The sequence below is a fragment of the Schistocerca cancellata genome, chromosome 4 (assembly GCF_023864275.1).
Source record: "Schistocerca cancellata isolate TAMUIC-IGC-003103 chromosome 4, iqSchCanc2.1, whole genome shotgun sequence".
Lineage (NCBI taxonomy): Eukaryota > Metazoa > Arthropoda > Insecta > Orthoptera > Acrididae > Schistocerca > Schistocerca cancellata.
The window spans coordinates 173,574,143-173,589,722 of NC_064629.1; the positions used below are offsets into that span (position 1 = coordinate 173,574,143).

A 15,580-nucleotide genomic window follows, 5' to 3' on the forward strand; every position below is an offset into this window, starting at 1 on the left:
TAATACTGCACATTGGCAGGTTCTCTCCTTGTTGAAGAGTTTCGTCGTGCAAACCCGGTTTCGGCAGCTTTCGCCATGAATCGAGGTGCAAAGGGAATTGTTCTTCACTCACGTATAGCTTCAAGACTTCGGTTAGAAAACTCTTGTATAGTGCTACTGTGAGTCTGCCGGACACGGAAAAAGAAATCGTAGCGTTTCTGTATCTGCCAGCACCAGCAGCAAGATCAGATTCGAAGACCTCGCGCTTATGAAACGAAGAGCTTACTTGCTCGGCTGTGAAATCCTTGACAGTTGGTGGTCATACAAGGTATATTAGCATGCCTAAAATTTTCATAAAGGGTGGCGCACGAAATGTGTTACCATTTTGTTTTTGAATATAAACTTTTTTGTCAATACAATCTGAAAGGAACATGTACTACAATGAAGAGCCGTCCATGGAGATTTGTTCTAACTCAGCACATGCTCAATATGTCCACCATTTCGTTTCCTAACTTCCTTCAAACGAACACTGAAGTTAGTGATTACCCTACGGCACATGTCTTCCGTAATTTCACTGCAAGATTGAAGAATAAGTCTTCTGAGCTCCATTAAATCACGTGGACGTTTCGGGAAAATTTTTTCCTTTAGGAACCCCCAAAGAAAAAAGTCACATGGATTGAGGTCTGGACTATTGGGGGGTCAATTTTGTGCGTCATTGAAGCGACCTGGAAACCTGGGTGAAATGATCCGCGTGTCGAAATGCTCGTGTAAAAACTCCAACACAGTGTTTGCAGTAAGTGGCCTTGCTCCATCTTGTATGAACCACTGCGTGTTGAAGGGCAAGGCAGTAGCAAGAACCTGTGGGGTGAAGCATGCTCAAATAACGCTCGCTGTTCACAGTTTCTTCAAAGAAAAAGGGTCTAATAAGGCCGTGACTGGAAATTGCTGCCCACGCTGTAATCCTCGGAGCATAACGTTGTCGTTCATGAAGCACTTGTGGGTTTTCAGTGGCCCTAAAGTGTACTTTTTTTTTGTCAGCCACACCGTCTAAATGAAAATGCGCCTCGTCTGAAAACCAAACGTTGTTGAGAGTTTCTTATCTATCCTCCACCCAATGAGCAAACAGTAGTCTCTGCTGCTTGTGTTCTTCAGTGAGCCTCTGTGCACAGGTCATCTTGTATGGATATGGAGGTCACTTTTAAGAATGCGTTGAAAGGAGCGTGTGGATATTCCCAGTTGCACTGCTGCCTTTCTACACGATTTCCCGGGACTTCTCTGTACAGCAACTCGAACCGCTTCAATATTCTCCGGCGAACAAACAGGCTTAGGCCGAGGTCGCTTCGCTTCCAATACTGTTCCTTCCTGTACAAATTTATCGTACAACCTGTGGATGGTCTGCTTGCAAGGGACCCATCGTGTGTTAAACTGTTGTCGAAACGCCTCTGAGTCACAACAAGGCTTTTCGTTTCATGAAAAAGTAACACAATTGCCGATCGTTGCTGTGTCGTCAGTCTTCCATTGTCAGCCATTGCTGCTTACTAGTCTCCTAGCGGCAGTATCGTGAATTACACGTCTTTTCGTAACTCATTTGTTTTTCCAAGCTCTGCTGGTACTGCTGTAGAGATCCCAGCGGGATATATAATGTGCGTGGTAAATTGTGAAAGAAACAATTGGTAACACATTTCGTGCGCCACCCTGTACTTGATTTTCTCGTAAACCGTTGAGACTTGCGTCTCCCTGTTTACACGTGTTGAAGTCCCAATCGTGCACTATACTCTCTGTCAATATGAATCAAATGGGTGAGGATAAGTTCATATGGTCGCTTTGTTAGCGTATAATGGGTATTTGAGCACCCAGTCTGATTAAAACAAACTGAATGTCCGTCATATTGTTCCCACTACACTGTTCAGCTGGAGTGATGACCTAAGGCTACTGCGTTGGCATCTTGTACACAGAAACCACAACCACCTCATTCTGCAATGAGGGCGTGAGAACAGTCGCTGGTAAAATGCAATCTTTCAGTACGAGTGCGGCATAAGTATGTATTAGATGATCATCGAATATGTGATATGTGGCACTGTTTATTGCTGAGCGGCACAGGAGAAAAATGGCAAGTATAATGATTTGGGATGACATTAAAAACAGCATGAGATCACAACTCTAACGTCCTGAAGATTAAAAGTACAGCAACCGCTGCAACAGACAGACTTCAGATCCCGAGCTGCCATTACTCCACATGCTGTATTTCAGCAGGATAATGCCTGGCCAAATATGGCGAACAACGTGCAGTCGAAGAGTAATAGGCAACACTGGTTTCCTAAGCTCCACGATCGGCTGAAATGTCGCCCTTCTAAAATGCAGGAATATACCCAAGCACTGTTCGATTTCATGCTACATCATATACAGGATGTTTCAGAAGTTATGGTCAACAATACACACATGGGAAGTACAGGCCAAACGTAGCTAAAAAGCTCCAGTTACCATGGGTCCACAAATCAACCGTTGTCGAGATAAAAAAAAAATTTCTTTTGCGGTTCGTCAGTGTCTAAGAGCACATGGCATCTCTAAACATTAACGTAGGTGTTCGAAATGTTTTGCATGCGTCTCAATGCAACACTGAGCTCATCTCTAAAATGAGTTGCGAATCCTCTCCGGTAATCCTGAATTCTGTAAATGCTGGAAGGCTGTTTCTATCCGCAAGCGTAATTCCTCAAGAGAGTTAACCTCGGTAGCGTACACTAGGCTTTTGACATGACCCCACACACAGAAATCCATGGGATTTAAATCCGGAGACCTTGGAGGCCACGACACAGGCCCTCTTCTACCTATTCAATGTTGACCATACGTTAGAGTTAGAGGCCGGCACACTCGTAAATGAAAATATGCTGGAGCACCGTCATGAAGGAACCACATGGTTGAAATGGCTCCAAGCACTATGGGACTTAACATCTGAGGTCATCAGTCCCCTAGACTTAGAATTATTTAAACCTAACTAACCTAAGGACATTACACACATCCATGCCCGAGGCAGGATTCGAACCTGCGACCATAGCAGCAGCGCGGTTCCGGACTGAAACGCCTAGAACCGCTAAGCCACAGCGGCAGGCGGAACCACATGTTCAAGCGTTGGTTCAGTGGGACATCATCATGTACATCTGGAAGTACAGTTCTCAGAAACCGCATCTGCTACTGTCCGGTTAGTTTCTGTGGTAGAAAGTGTGGTCCAGTTATGCGGTCTCTGAGCAGTCCTGCCCAGACGTTCAACGATTAACGCTGCTGATGTCGTGATACATGTGTTGCATTAAGATTGACACTGGCCCAAATTAAAAGTACCGTCACTGGTAAATCCAGCCACATCCGTGAACAGAAAAAAATGGTTCAAATGGCTCTGAGCACTATGGGACTTAACTAGAACTACTTAAACCTAACTAACCTAAGGACATCACACACATCCATGGCCGAGGCAGGATTAGAACCTGCGACCGTAGCGGTCGCGCGGTTCCAGACTGAAGCGCCTAGAAACGCTCGCCCACTGCGACCGGCTCCGTGAACAGAAAACTGCTTACAAACCGGGGATTCAGGATACACTGTTGTTGCACCTATTGGCAGAAATTCTCTCTAGGAGGGAAGTCTACATTGTTGAGGGCTTGTACACGCTGGAGATGATATACACTGAGGAGCCAAAGAAACTGATACATCTGCCTGATACCGTGTAGAGCCCCGCGAGCAAGCAGAAGTGCCACAACACGACGTGGCATAGACCTGACTAATGTCTCAAGTAGTGCTGGAAGGAAATTGACACCAAGAATCTTGCATGACTGCACGAATTGGTGGAGACCTCTTCTGAACAGCACATTGCAAGGCATCCCAGATATCCTCAATAATGATCGCGTCTAAGAAGTTTGGTGGCCAGCGGAAGCGTTTAAATTCAGGAAAGTGTTCCTGGAGTCACTCTCTAGCAATTCTGGACGCGTGGGGTATCGCAATGTCCTGCTGGAATTCTTCAAGTCCATCGGAATGCACAATGTACATGAATGGATGCAGGTAATCAGGCTGGATGCTTACATACGTGTCAGCTGTCAGAGTCATATCTAGACGTATCAGGGGTCCCAAATCACTCCAACTGCACACGGCCCACACGATTATACAGCCTCCGCCAGCTTCAACAGTCCCCTGCTGACATGCAGGGTCCATGGATTCATGAGGTTGCCTCCATACCCGTACACGTCCACCGGCTCGATACAATTTCAAACAAGACTCGCCCGCCCAGGCAACATGTTTCCAGTCATCAACAGTCCAATGCCGGTACTGACGGGCCCAAGAGAAGCATAAAGCTTTGTGTCGTGCAGTCATCAAGGGCACACGAGTGGATTTTGGCTCCGAAAGCCCATATCGATGATGTTTCGTTGATTTGTTCGCGTTTTTTGATGGCTCAGCATTAAAATCTGCAGCAATTTGCGGAAGAGTTGCACTTTTGCTACGTTGAGCGATTCTCTTCAGTCATCGTTGGCCCCGTTCTTGCAGGATCTTTTTCCGGCCGCAGCGATGTCGGAGATTTGATGTTTTACCGGATTCCTAATATTCACGGTACACTCATAAAATGGTCGTACGGGAAAATCTCCACTTTCTCGCTCTCTCGGAGTTGCTGTATCCCATCGCTCGTGCACCGACTATAACACCACGTTCAAACTCACTTAAATGTTGATAACCTGCATGTAGCAGTAGCAACAGATCTAACACCTGCGCCAGACACTTGTCTCACATAGGCGTTGCCGACCGTAGCGTCGTATTCTGCCTGTTTATATGTCTCTGTATTTGGATGCGTATGCCTATACCAGTTTCTTCGGCGCTTCACTTTATATAGAGTACTTGCGATGTAAAATCGGTCACACACTGCTATGACTCAGGACACATTCTTAGGTAGCAATCCTCCTTGTTGAAGTGCTCGAACGTTCGTGTACAATGAGTAACACCCTTTCCTGAACATTGGGTGTTGTGAACCTGGGTCGGTCTTCTAGTACATGCTGTGCAAAATTTCCGGTTTCTCTATGGCCCTGATGTAACAGGCTAACTGTACGCCTGTCGGGCATCCCGCGGAGAGGAAAAGTTTCTCCGTACAATCACGCAGCCTCAAGAGCACTGCCATTCCCTTTGACATATATGAAGTACATTTCAGTGTACTCTTCTTTGATGTCACCTCTGTACATGGTGCTTTCATGTCCGTAACTGAATGTGAGGCCGGTACGGCACAGTGTACCGAGGGGGAAAGGGAAGTTGCGCATGAGCAGACAGACAGGTGGTCGATCCCAAACCTTGAGATACCAACACAAACACTGCAGTATCCAGGGGCATTTACAGTTGGTTCCAACTGCAATTAATGCGATACCTCGGCAACGATAGATTTCCGGATTCATGTTTATTTTAGCTTTTTAGCTACTTTTGGCCTGTACTTTCCATGTGAGAATTATTGACTATCACTTCTGAAACACCATGTATACGCCTGATTGCTTACGTTGGGATCGTTACTACACACTGAATTATACAATTAAGAGACAATACATAGTTTTGTGTGCTTTTGTAATTCAAAGTAATCTGTTAATTTTTATGGAGTAGCATTTTCACATATGTACCATCTGTCTTCAGGCTGCAGTCATTTCCTCTAGACGGTTGCGGAGACGCGATCACATGTTTGCCGTGTACATTATGTTGTTATGCTCCCTGAGGCTGCCGCTCCTGCGATTTTATAAACAATGGAGCAGGACTGATGCTCATATGGTTCACTAGCTCTGTGTTTCACAAGCGTATCGTAGCAACGACGCAGTTCTTGTCTGATTTTTTTCGTATATCATGAAGAATATTTTTCTTCTTGATTAATACACTACTGGTCATTAAAATTGCTATACCAAGAAGAAATGCAGACGATAAACGGGTATTCATTGGACAAATATGTTATACTAGAACTGACATGGGATTACATTTTCACGCAATTTGGGTGTTTGATCCTGAGAAATCAGTACCCAGAACAACCACCTTTGGCCGTAATAACGGCCTTCATACGCCTGGGCATTGAGTCAAACAGAGGTTGGATGGCGTGTACAGGTACAGCTGCCCATGAAGCTTCAACACGATACCACAGTTTATCAAGAGTAGTGACTGGCGTATTGTGACGAGCCAGTTGCTCGGCCACCATCGACCAGACGTTTTCAATTGGTGAGAGATCTGGAGAATGTGCTGTCCAGGGCAGCAGTCGACATTTTCTGTATACAGAAAGGCTCGTATAGGACCTGCATCATGCGGTCGTGCATTATCCTGCTGAAATGCAGGGTTTCGCAGGGATCGAATGAAGGGTAGAGCCACGGATCGTAACACATCTGAAATGTAACGTCCAGTGTTCAAAGTGCCGTCAATGCGAACAAGAAGTGACCGAGACGTGTAACCAATGGCACCCCATACCATCACGCCGGGTGATACGTCAGTATGGCGATGACGAATACAGGCTTCCAATGTGCATTCACCGCGATGTCCCCAAACACGGATGCGACCATCATGATGCTGTAAACAGAACCTGGATTCATTCGAAAAAATTAAGTTTTGCCATTCGTGCACCCAGGTTCGTCGTTGAGTACACCATCGCAGGCGCTCCTGTCTGTGATGCAGCGTCAAGGGTAACCGCAGCCATGGACTCCGAGCTAATAGTCTATGCTGCTGCAAACGTCGTCGAACTGTTCGTGCAGATGGTTGATGTCTTGCAAATGTCCCCATCTGTTGACTCAGGGATCGAGACGTGGCTGCACGATCTGTTACAGCCATGCGGATAAGATGCCTGTCATCTCGACTCCTAGTGATACGAGGCCGTTGGGATCCAGCACGGCGTTCCGTATTATCCTCCTGAACCCACCGATTCCATATTCTGTTAACAGTCATTGGATATCGACCAACGAAAGCAGCAATGTCGCGATACGATAAACCGCAATCGCGATAGGCTACAATCCGACCTTTATCATAGTCGGAAACGTGATGCTACGCATTCTCCTCCTTACACGAGGCATCGCAACAACGTTTCACCAGGCAACGCCGGTCAACTACTGTTTGTGTATGAGAAATCGGTTGGAAACTTTTCTCATGTCGCCGGCCGAAGTGGCCGTGCGGTTAAAGGCGCTGCAGTCTGGAACCGCAAGACCGCTACGGTCGCAGGTTCGAATCCTGCCTCGGGCATGGATGTTTGTGATGTCCTTAGGTTAGTTAGGTTTAACTAGTTCTAAGTTCTAGGGGACTAATGACCTCAGCAGTTGAGTCCCATAGTGCTCAGAGCCATTTGAACCATTTTTTCTCATGTCAACACGTTGTAGGTGTTGCCACCGGCGCCAACCTTGTGTGAATGCTCTGAAAAGCTAATCACTTGCATATCACAGCATCTTGTTCCTGTCGGCTAAATTTATCGTCTGTAGCACGTCATCTCCGTGGTGTAGCATTTTTGATGGCCAGTAGTGTATAAACATTCTCTTGTAAGCTCATTACATGCAAAAATAGGCGTTTTTTCAAAACCTGTCGTTGCCTGAAATAAAGTTTAGAATACAGCCGTGGTGGTCTTTAATCCTTTCAGGACCATCTTCGAATCTTGTAATTTTATTCTGTTACGTATTGTAATGTACTTAAACTTTCGTGTAAAATTCATTTCAGATAAATGTTTTCTTATTGACATTGTAATTGCATGAACGAAAGAGTAAAATAAGTGACTCACTTTTTAATGAATAAGACTTAGGCTTAAATATTTCTTCATAGCTTAGTTGTAAACTAGTTCAAATATTTCGCATCTTCGCAGGCTTCGCAGAATCTCTGAGCTCAGTGGAACTGGAGAAGCATCTGGCGGTACAACGCCGGACTTTGACCTTCGCAGCCCACAACTCGAGCAGCAGTGTCCGGCCCTGCCCCCGAAATAAAGTCCTCGCCATCGCCGATTTATCCTATGTGACTACGCCAGGATTTTTAAGGAAGGTGAGGTACAAAAAGGTAACGAGAAGCGAAGAAATAGAAGCAAATTACAATTAAATAATTAATGCTTTGATTCCACTTTTCAAGCACTTGCGTACTTGATCAAACTAGCCAAGACTAGATAAAGCACTGAAGGAAAATTAGCGTTTAACATCCTGTCGACGGCGAGACTGTTATAGACGGAGCACAAGTTCAGATTGTAGAAGAAGGGGGAACAAAATCAGCCGTATCTTTTTGAAAGGAACCACCCTGGCATTTGCCTTGAGCGATTTAGGGAAACGATCAAAAACCTAAATATGAATAGTCGGATGTAGAAATGAACTACCCTCCTTCCGAACACTAGCCCACATGTTAATGGTTCTTGTTTTACAGTAGGTCCTTATAAATCAAATTTAAAATTTGTTGTAAGGTCTTATGGGACCGGCAACGGCCTTGCCGCAGTGGATACACCGGTTCCCGTCAGATCACCGAAGTTAAGCGCTGTCGGGCGTTGCCGGCGCTTGGATGGGTGACCATCCGGGCCGCCATGTGCTGTTGCCATTTTTAGGGGTGCACTCAGCCTCGACCGAATAGTAGCGGCTCCGGTCAAAGAAAACCATCATAACGACCGAGAGAGCGGTGTGCTGACCACACGCCCCTCCTATCCGCATCTTCAACTGAGGATGACTCGGCGGAAGGATGGTCCCGATGGGCCACTTGTGGCCTGAAGACGGAGCGCATCTTATGGGACCAAATTGCTGAGATCATCGGTCCCTAAGCGGTCCCTAAGCCTACATACTACTTAATATAACTTAAACTAACTTGCGCTATAGGCAATACACACACCCATGAACGAGGTATAAATCAGAGACAGCCCTCATTGTCAGCTACAGAACTCTCTAAATCCTGCAATCAAACTGTTATTCGTAACAATAATGGTGGAAAAAAGAAAACGTCTCAGTGCGGATATTTTGATGACAATGGAAGAAAGAAGGTGACGCGATATTTTGAGTCACATTACAATTAATCATCGTAATCTACACTACAGTTGGTGACACAACGTCTGAAGAACAACAAACATGACATACGCCTCCGTCACATGGACTGAGTGAAGCAGTTAAATATTGGATTCGTATTAGGGAACAATAGAGTACGGATTCGCATCCGGGCGTCCAGATTTATTTTTCTGTTGTTTCTCAAATCGTTTAAGAAAGATTTCGGAATTGTCCATGAAAAAGACACTACACGTCCTAGAACTATTCCTATTCAAACTTGTGCGCCATCTCTAAGGACGGTCCGTTAAACCTTGACCTTACTTCCTTCATTTCATAAGATCCTTGAGTTACCGTCAAAAAGATATAATATTCTACGGCCCATTCAGCGGAACGTCTTGATTTGTAACTGATGATGTACATTTTGCGTACTGCACGAATTTATTTTCACCAGCCCATCTTACCCGTGTACGTTTTTATTTTATATTGTATCAATAGATACCGCTATGCAGTTATTCAACCATCTCAGCTTATTTCCATCCCACATATATCTCTCTTCATTTCCATCCCTCTATAGAGAATCATACTGACACATATTAAAGGTACATTAAAAAGCACTGTCATGTCCGAGAATATTTTTGAACTAGCAACCCCCACTTTTAGAAGCAATAAATATAGATTTCGGTTTAAATTCACGGCGACGACAAGATCATTAGAACTGGAGCGCTGTCTCGGACAGGAGAAGGATGGACCGTGTCTTTTCCAAATGGATAATTTAGTATTTGCGTTATCCTACACGGCGGCGGTCGAAGATCACAATATGGTCTGCAAAGTTTCACCGGTGGCATTGGTGTCACTAATCGCAGGAAGAGAGTGACTACTGAAGAGCAATAACTCGCTGGACAGCAAGGACGCTGGTAGCATCAGGACTGAAGTCAAGTACACTACTGGCCATCAAAAATGTTACACCACGGAGATGACGTGCTACAGTCGAGAAATTTAGCCCTACAGGAACAAGATGCTGTGATATGAAAATGATTAGCTTTTCAGAGCATTCACACAAGGTTGGCGCCGGTGGCAACACCTACAACGTGTTGACATGAGAAAAGTTTCCAACCAATTTCTCATACACAAACAGTAGTTGACCGGCGTTGCCTGGTGAAACGTTGTTGCGATGCCTCGTGTAAGGACGAGAAATGCGTAGCATCACGTTTCCGACTATGATAAAGGTCGGATTGTAGCCTATCGCGATTGCGGTTTATCGTATCGCGACATTGCTGCTCTCGTTGGTCGAGATTCAATGACTGTTAACAGAATATGGAATCGGTGGGTTTAGGAGGGTAATACGGAACGCCGTGCCTGGATCCCAACGGCCTCGTATCACTAGCAGTCGAGATGACAGGAATCTTATCCGCATGGCTGTAACAGATCGTGCAGCCACGTCTTGATCCCTGAGTTAACAGATGTGGACGATTGCAAGACAACAACCATCTGCACGAACAGTTCGACGACGTTTGCAACAGCATAGACTATTAGCTCGGAGACCATGGCTGCGGTTACCCTTAAAACTGCATCACAGACAAGAGCGCCTGCAAACCTGGGTGCACGAATGGCAAAACGTCATTTTTTCGGATGAATCCAATTTCTGTTTACAGCATCATGATGGTCGCATCCGTGTTTGGCGACATCGCGGTGAACGCACATTGGAAGCGTGTATTCGTCATTGCCATACTGGCGTATCTCCCGGCGTGGTGGTATGGGGTGCCATTGGTTACACGTCTCGGTTACCTCTTGTTCGCATTGACGGCACTTTGAACAGTGGACGTTACATTTCAGATGTGTTACGACCCGTGGCTCTACCCTTCATTCGATCCCTGCAAAACCCTACATTTTAGCAGGATAATGCACCACCGCATGTTGTAGGTCCTGTACGGGCGTTTCTGGATACAGAAAATGTTCGACTGCTTCCTTGGCCAGCACATTTTCCAGATCTCTCACCAATTGAAAACGACTGGTCAACGGTGGCCGAGCAACTGGCTCGTCCCTGGAGGGAAGGTGACATTCTTTTCAAGGAACACCATTGCGAAAATTTAGAGAATCGGCATTTGAAACTGACTGCCGAACGATTCTACTGTCGCAACATACATTGCGCTTAAGGGCCACGAAGATAAAAAATTAGGGCCCATACGGAGGCATATAAGCACTCCGTTTTCAGGCCACGAGTGGCCTACCGGGACCATCCGACCGCCGTGACATCCTCAGAGGAGGATGCGGATAGGAGGGGCGTGGGGTCAGCACACCGCTCTCCCGGTCGTTATGATGGTATTCTTGACCGAAGCCGCTACTATTCGGTCGAGTAGCTCCTCAATTGGCATCACGAGGCTGAGTGCACCCCGAAAAACGGCAACAGCACATGGCGGCTGGATGGTCACCCATCCAAGTGCCGACCACACCCGGCAGCGCTTAACTTCGGTGAACTCACGGGAACCGGTGTATCCACTGCTGCAAGGCCGTTGCCTACGGAGGCATATAGACAGTCGTTTTTCCCTAGGTCTATTTTCGAGTGGGATAGGAAAGGAAATGACTAGTATTGGTACAGGGTATCCTCCACTATACATCGTACATTGGCTTGCGGAGTATCTATGTTGATGTAACAGTCTTGGTTTTCACTACTCCTGCACAACATCTTACCACACTGGAGATCCTGCTGCCTGAAATTGTAGACTAGTACAAGAGAGAAATGTTGTAAGGGAGTGGGTGAAGAGAAAGCAACCACAGGTTGTTGCTGCCACTACAGATCTCCTGACGTTCGCTGAATCCATCTCCAGCACGAGTGTCACCCCAGTAGATCCTTCGTAATTGTCAGTCTTAAACTAATGTGGAACACAGTGCAGGTCCTTTGATTGTCTACCTGAAGAGAGGCACGGGTGTGACAGGATCTGAGAAGAGACTTGACGTGGCTGGTGGCGGTGAACGGCAGCGAGTGGCGGACTCGTCTGGGGGGCTGCTACGTGCCGCTGGACACACTGCTGCTGGTGGCCGAGGTGTCGCCCGGCGGGCAGCTGGTCGAGATCACAGAGGTGTTCAACCCGGGCCGCCACCAACCCACGGAGTTCTCCCTCTTCGGCCGCTGGACTCCCACCGCCGGGCTCTACACGGCCCACAACGACGTCACCGCGCTCTACCTCCGCAGGAGGTCACTCAGGGGTGCTACGCTCACCGTCATCACCTACCACGTAAGCCGTCACTCGCGTTCTCTTTCTCGTCTCATTTGCATGGCTTTTTCCGTTGCTCGTACCACCAAGTCATAAACCTAAGTACTATCGCATTGCCAATACTTATTACATAAGTTTACGCTTCCGCTGCTCAACTCTTTGGCTCTCATTTTGTTTCCTGCATCGTCTTGTATGGGTTTTTTATCACAAGCAGTTCGAAGCGATAAACCTTAATCTTTTCCTACCTCACAGTCGGAACCTATTACCGAAGACACGCTTCTGCTTCTGAACATTTGGGCTAGTGCCGGCCGGAGTGCCCGAGCGGTTCTAGGCGCTACAGTTTGGAACGCGCGACCGCTGCTGTCGCAGGTTCGAATCCTGCCTCGGGCATGGATGTGTGCGCTGTCCTTAGGTCAGTTAAGTTTAAGTAGTTCTGAGTTCTACGGGACTGATGACCTCCGAAGTTAAGTCCCATAGTGCTCAGAGCCATTTTTGAACTTGGACTAGCATTCTGTTTGTCGCACCATCTAGTATGGTTTCTATTACTTGCATATCGAGGGGATAAACTTTAGTCTTTTCCCAGGTATATGATCAGCAATGCAGTGGCTATTGTTCGGCCAGTTCAGTATTTCTAATAGCATGTGTTTCATTGTCGCATACACATTTAACAAACAAATGAACTTTTAATTAATTTTTCTAATAAATTTAAACAATGGATATAATATATATATAGTAACTTGTATTGTATTGTATGTTAACCGGGGGCCTAGAAACGACGGAGAGGCTGCGTCCCCGCCGCAGCCGCAGTGGTCCACAACCCCATGACGGCGACTGCAGTCCACTGCACCCCTCCGCCGCCCCACACCGAACCCAGGGTTATTGTGTGGTTCGGCCCCCGTTGGTCCCCCTAGGGAACGTCTCACCCCAGACGATTGTTAACCCTATCTTTGCGTGGTAGAGTAATGGTGGTGTACGCGTACGTGAAGAACTTGTTTGCGCAGCAATCGCCGACATAGTGTAGCTGAGGCGAAATAAGGGGAACCAGCCCGCATTTGCCGTGGCCGATGGAAAACCGCCTAAAAACCATCCACACAGACTGGCCGGCTCACCGGACCTCGGCACAAGTCCGCCTGGCGGATTCGTGCCGGGGACCAGGCACTCCTTCCCACTCCGGAAAGCCGTGCGTTAGACCGCACAGCCAACCGGGCGGGCCTAAAGTAACTTAATAACGCAGTCTTTTCACAAATAATATTTCACAGCTTAACCGTGTACTGTCTTAAATATTGGTTCGATTTTTTCGTAAGTTTTTTCATAAGTTTAATAAACGCAACAGATACATAGACCAGAGGATTTAGTTATCAATAATCTATTCTTCTTCACTATTTACAACAATCAGTCAACGCTGGGGTAACTTTTAGGTTCCGCGACTGTAGAAACCACGTGGTTTTGCGCCGATGAACCCGTAGAGTCATGCTCGGAGCACATTTTCATCCGTAAAGGAAGTTCCTTGAAGTTTCATCGATAGAGAGCGGAGTAGGTGATAATATGAGGGCGTAAGAGGTGAATAAGGTGGGTGCGGAATGACTTCCCAGCTCAACTCTTGTATACTTTCTTTCGTCAGTCTAAGAGAACGCGGAAGGTCGTTGTTGAGGAGTAGGATCACTTCACGCAGTCTTCCTGGCCGTTGTTCCCGGACTGCGTCTGCAAGACGTCTCAGTTCTTGACAATAAATGTCAGCAGTGATGGTTACTGTTGTGTCGGCAGATTAGCCAACACAACGCACTAATTTAGAGAGGAGGCCAAAATGCACGCGTCAACTCACGCCGGCTTGCGTTAAGTCTGAAACAGGATACGTAATGAATGCTATAAAGAAAAGTACGTAGCTGCTGGAATACTTAACTTTAATCCATCATTTGTATACAGCATTCTTGATGATACAAGTGAGGCTCTCTCTAGAAATGGTTCATGGCGCCTTGCTAGGTCGTAGCCATGGACTTAGCTGAAGGCTATTCTAACTATCTCTCGGCAAATGAGAGAAAGGCTTCGTCAGTGTAGTCGCTAGCAAAGTCGTCGTACAACTGGGACGAGTCCTAGTACGTCTCTCTAGACCTGCCGTGTGGTGGCGCTCGGTCTGCAATTACTGACAGTGGCGACACGCGGGTCCGACATGTACTAATGGACCGCGGCCGATTTAAAGCTACCACCTAGCAAGTGTGGTGTCTGGCGGTGACACCACAGTTACACCGCGAGGAAGCAATTCGTAGTATACCATGCCGTCGCTGTTCCGCCAGATGCAAAGCATTAAATTTTTTCTAACTGCGCAGGTCCTTGTTCTGGGAGTTGCTGCTTTGTTTGGGGTCAATCATTCCTTTCTTTTCCTTGCGTTAGCATAAAGACACCATTTCCCATCAGTAGTAACGATACAGGATAAGAATATTCGGTGTTTTTCACGAACCAATCGATGACGAACAAGCACAGACGCACATATGGCCTCCCGCTGATTTTTGTGATTTTGGCTTATAGTATGCGGTACCCATGCTCCTGATTTCCGAACCTTGCTCACTGCATGCAAATGTCGCACGATAGTGGAATGATCATAGAGTACTGGCCATTAAAATTGCTACACCAAGAAGAAATGCAGATGATAAACGGGTAATCATTGGACAAAAATGTATTATACTAGAACTGAAATGTGATTACATTTTCAGGCAATTTGGGTGCATAGATCCTGAGAAATCAGTACTCAGAACAACCACCTCTGGCCATAATAACGGCCTCGATACGCCTGGGCATTGAGTCAAACAGAGCTTGGATGGCGTGCACAGGTACAGCTGCCCATGCAGCTCCAACACGATACCACAGTTCATCATGAGTAGTGACTGGCGTATTGTGACGAGCCAGTTGTTCGGCCACCATTGACCTGACGCTTTCAATTGGTGAGAGATCTGTTCGTGCAGATGGTTGTTGTTTTGCAAACGTCCCCATCTGTTGACTCAGGGATCGAGACGTGGCTGCACGATCCGTTACAGCCATGCGTATAAGATGCCTGTCATCTCGACTGCTAGTGATACGAGGCCGTTGGGATCCAGCATGGCGTTCCGTATTACCGTCCTGAAGCCACCGATTCCGTATTCTGCTAACAGTCATTGGATCTCGATCAACGCGAGCAGCAATATCGTGATAAGATTAACTGCAATCGCGATAGGCTATAATCCGACCTTTATCAAAGTCTGAAACGTGATGGCACGCATTTCTCCTCCTTACACGAGGCATCACAACAACGTTTCACCAGGCAACGCCGGTCAACTGCTGTTTGTGTATGAGAAATCGGTTGGAAACTTTCCCCATGTCAGCACGTTGTAGGTGTCGCCACCGGCGCCAACCTTGTGTGAATGCTCTGAAAAGCTAATCATTTACATATCA

At 46.7% G+C, this 15,580-nt stretch overlaps 1 pseudogene; it reads left to right on the forward strand.

Moving 5' to 3' along the window:
• Positions 1 to 8,393: 8,393 nt before the first annotated feature.
• LOC126185712 (5S ribosomal RNA) lies at positions 8,394 to 8,511 on the forward strand (annotated as a pseudogene).
• The last annotated feature ends 7,069 nt before the right edge of the window (positions 8,512 to 15,580 follow it).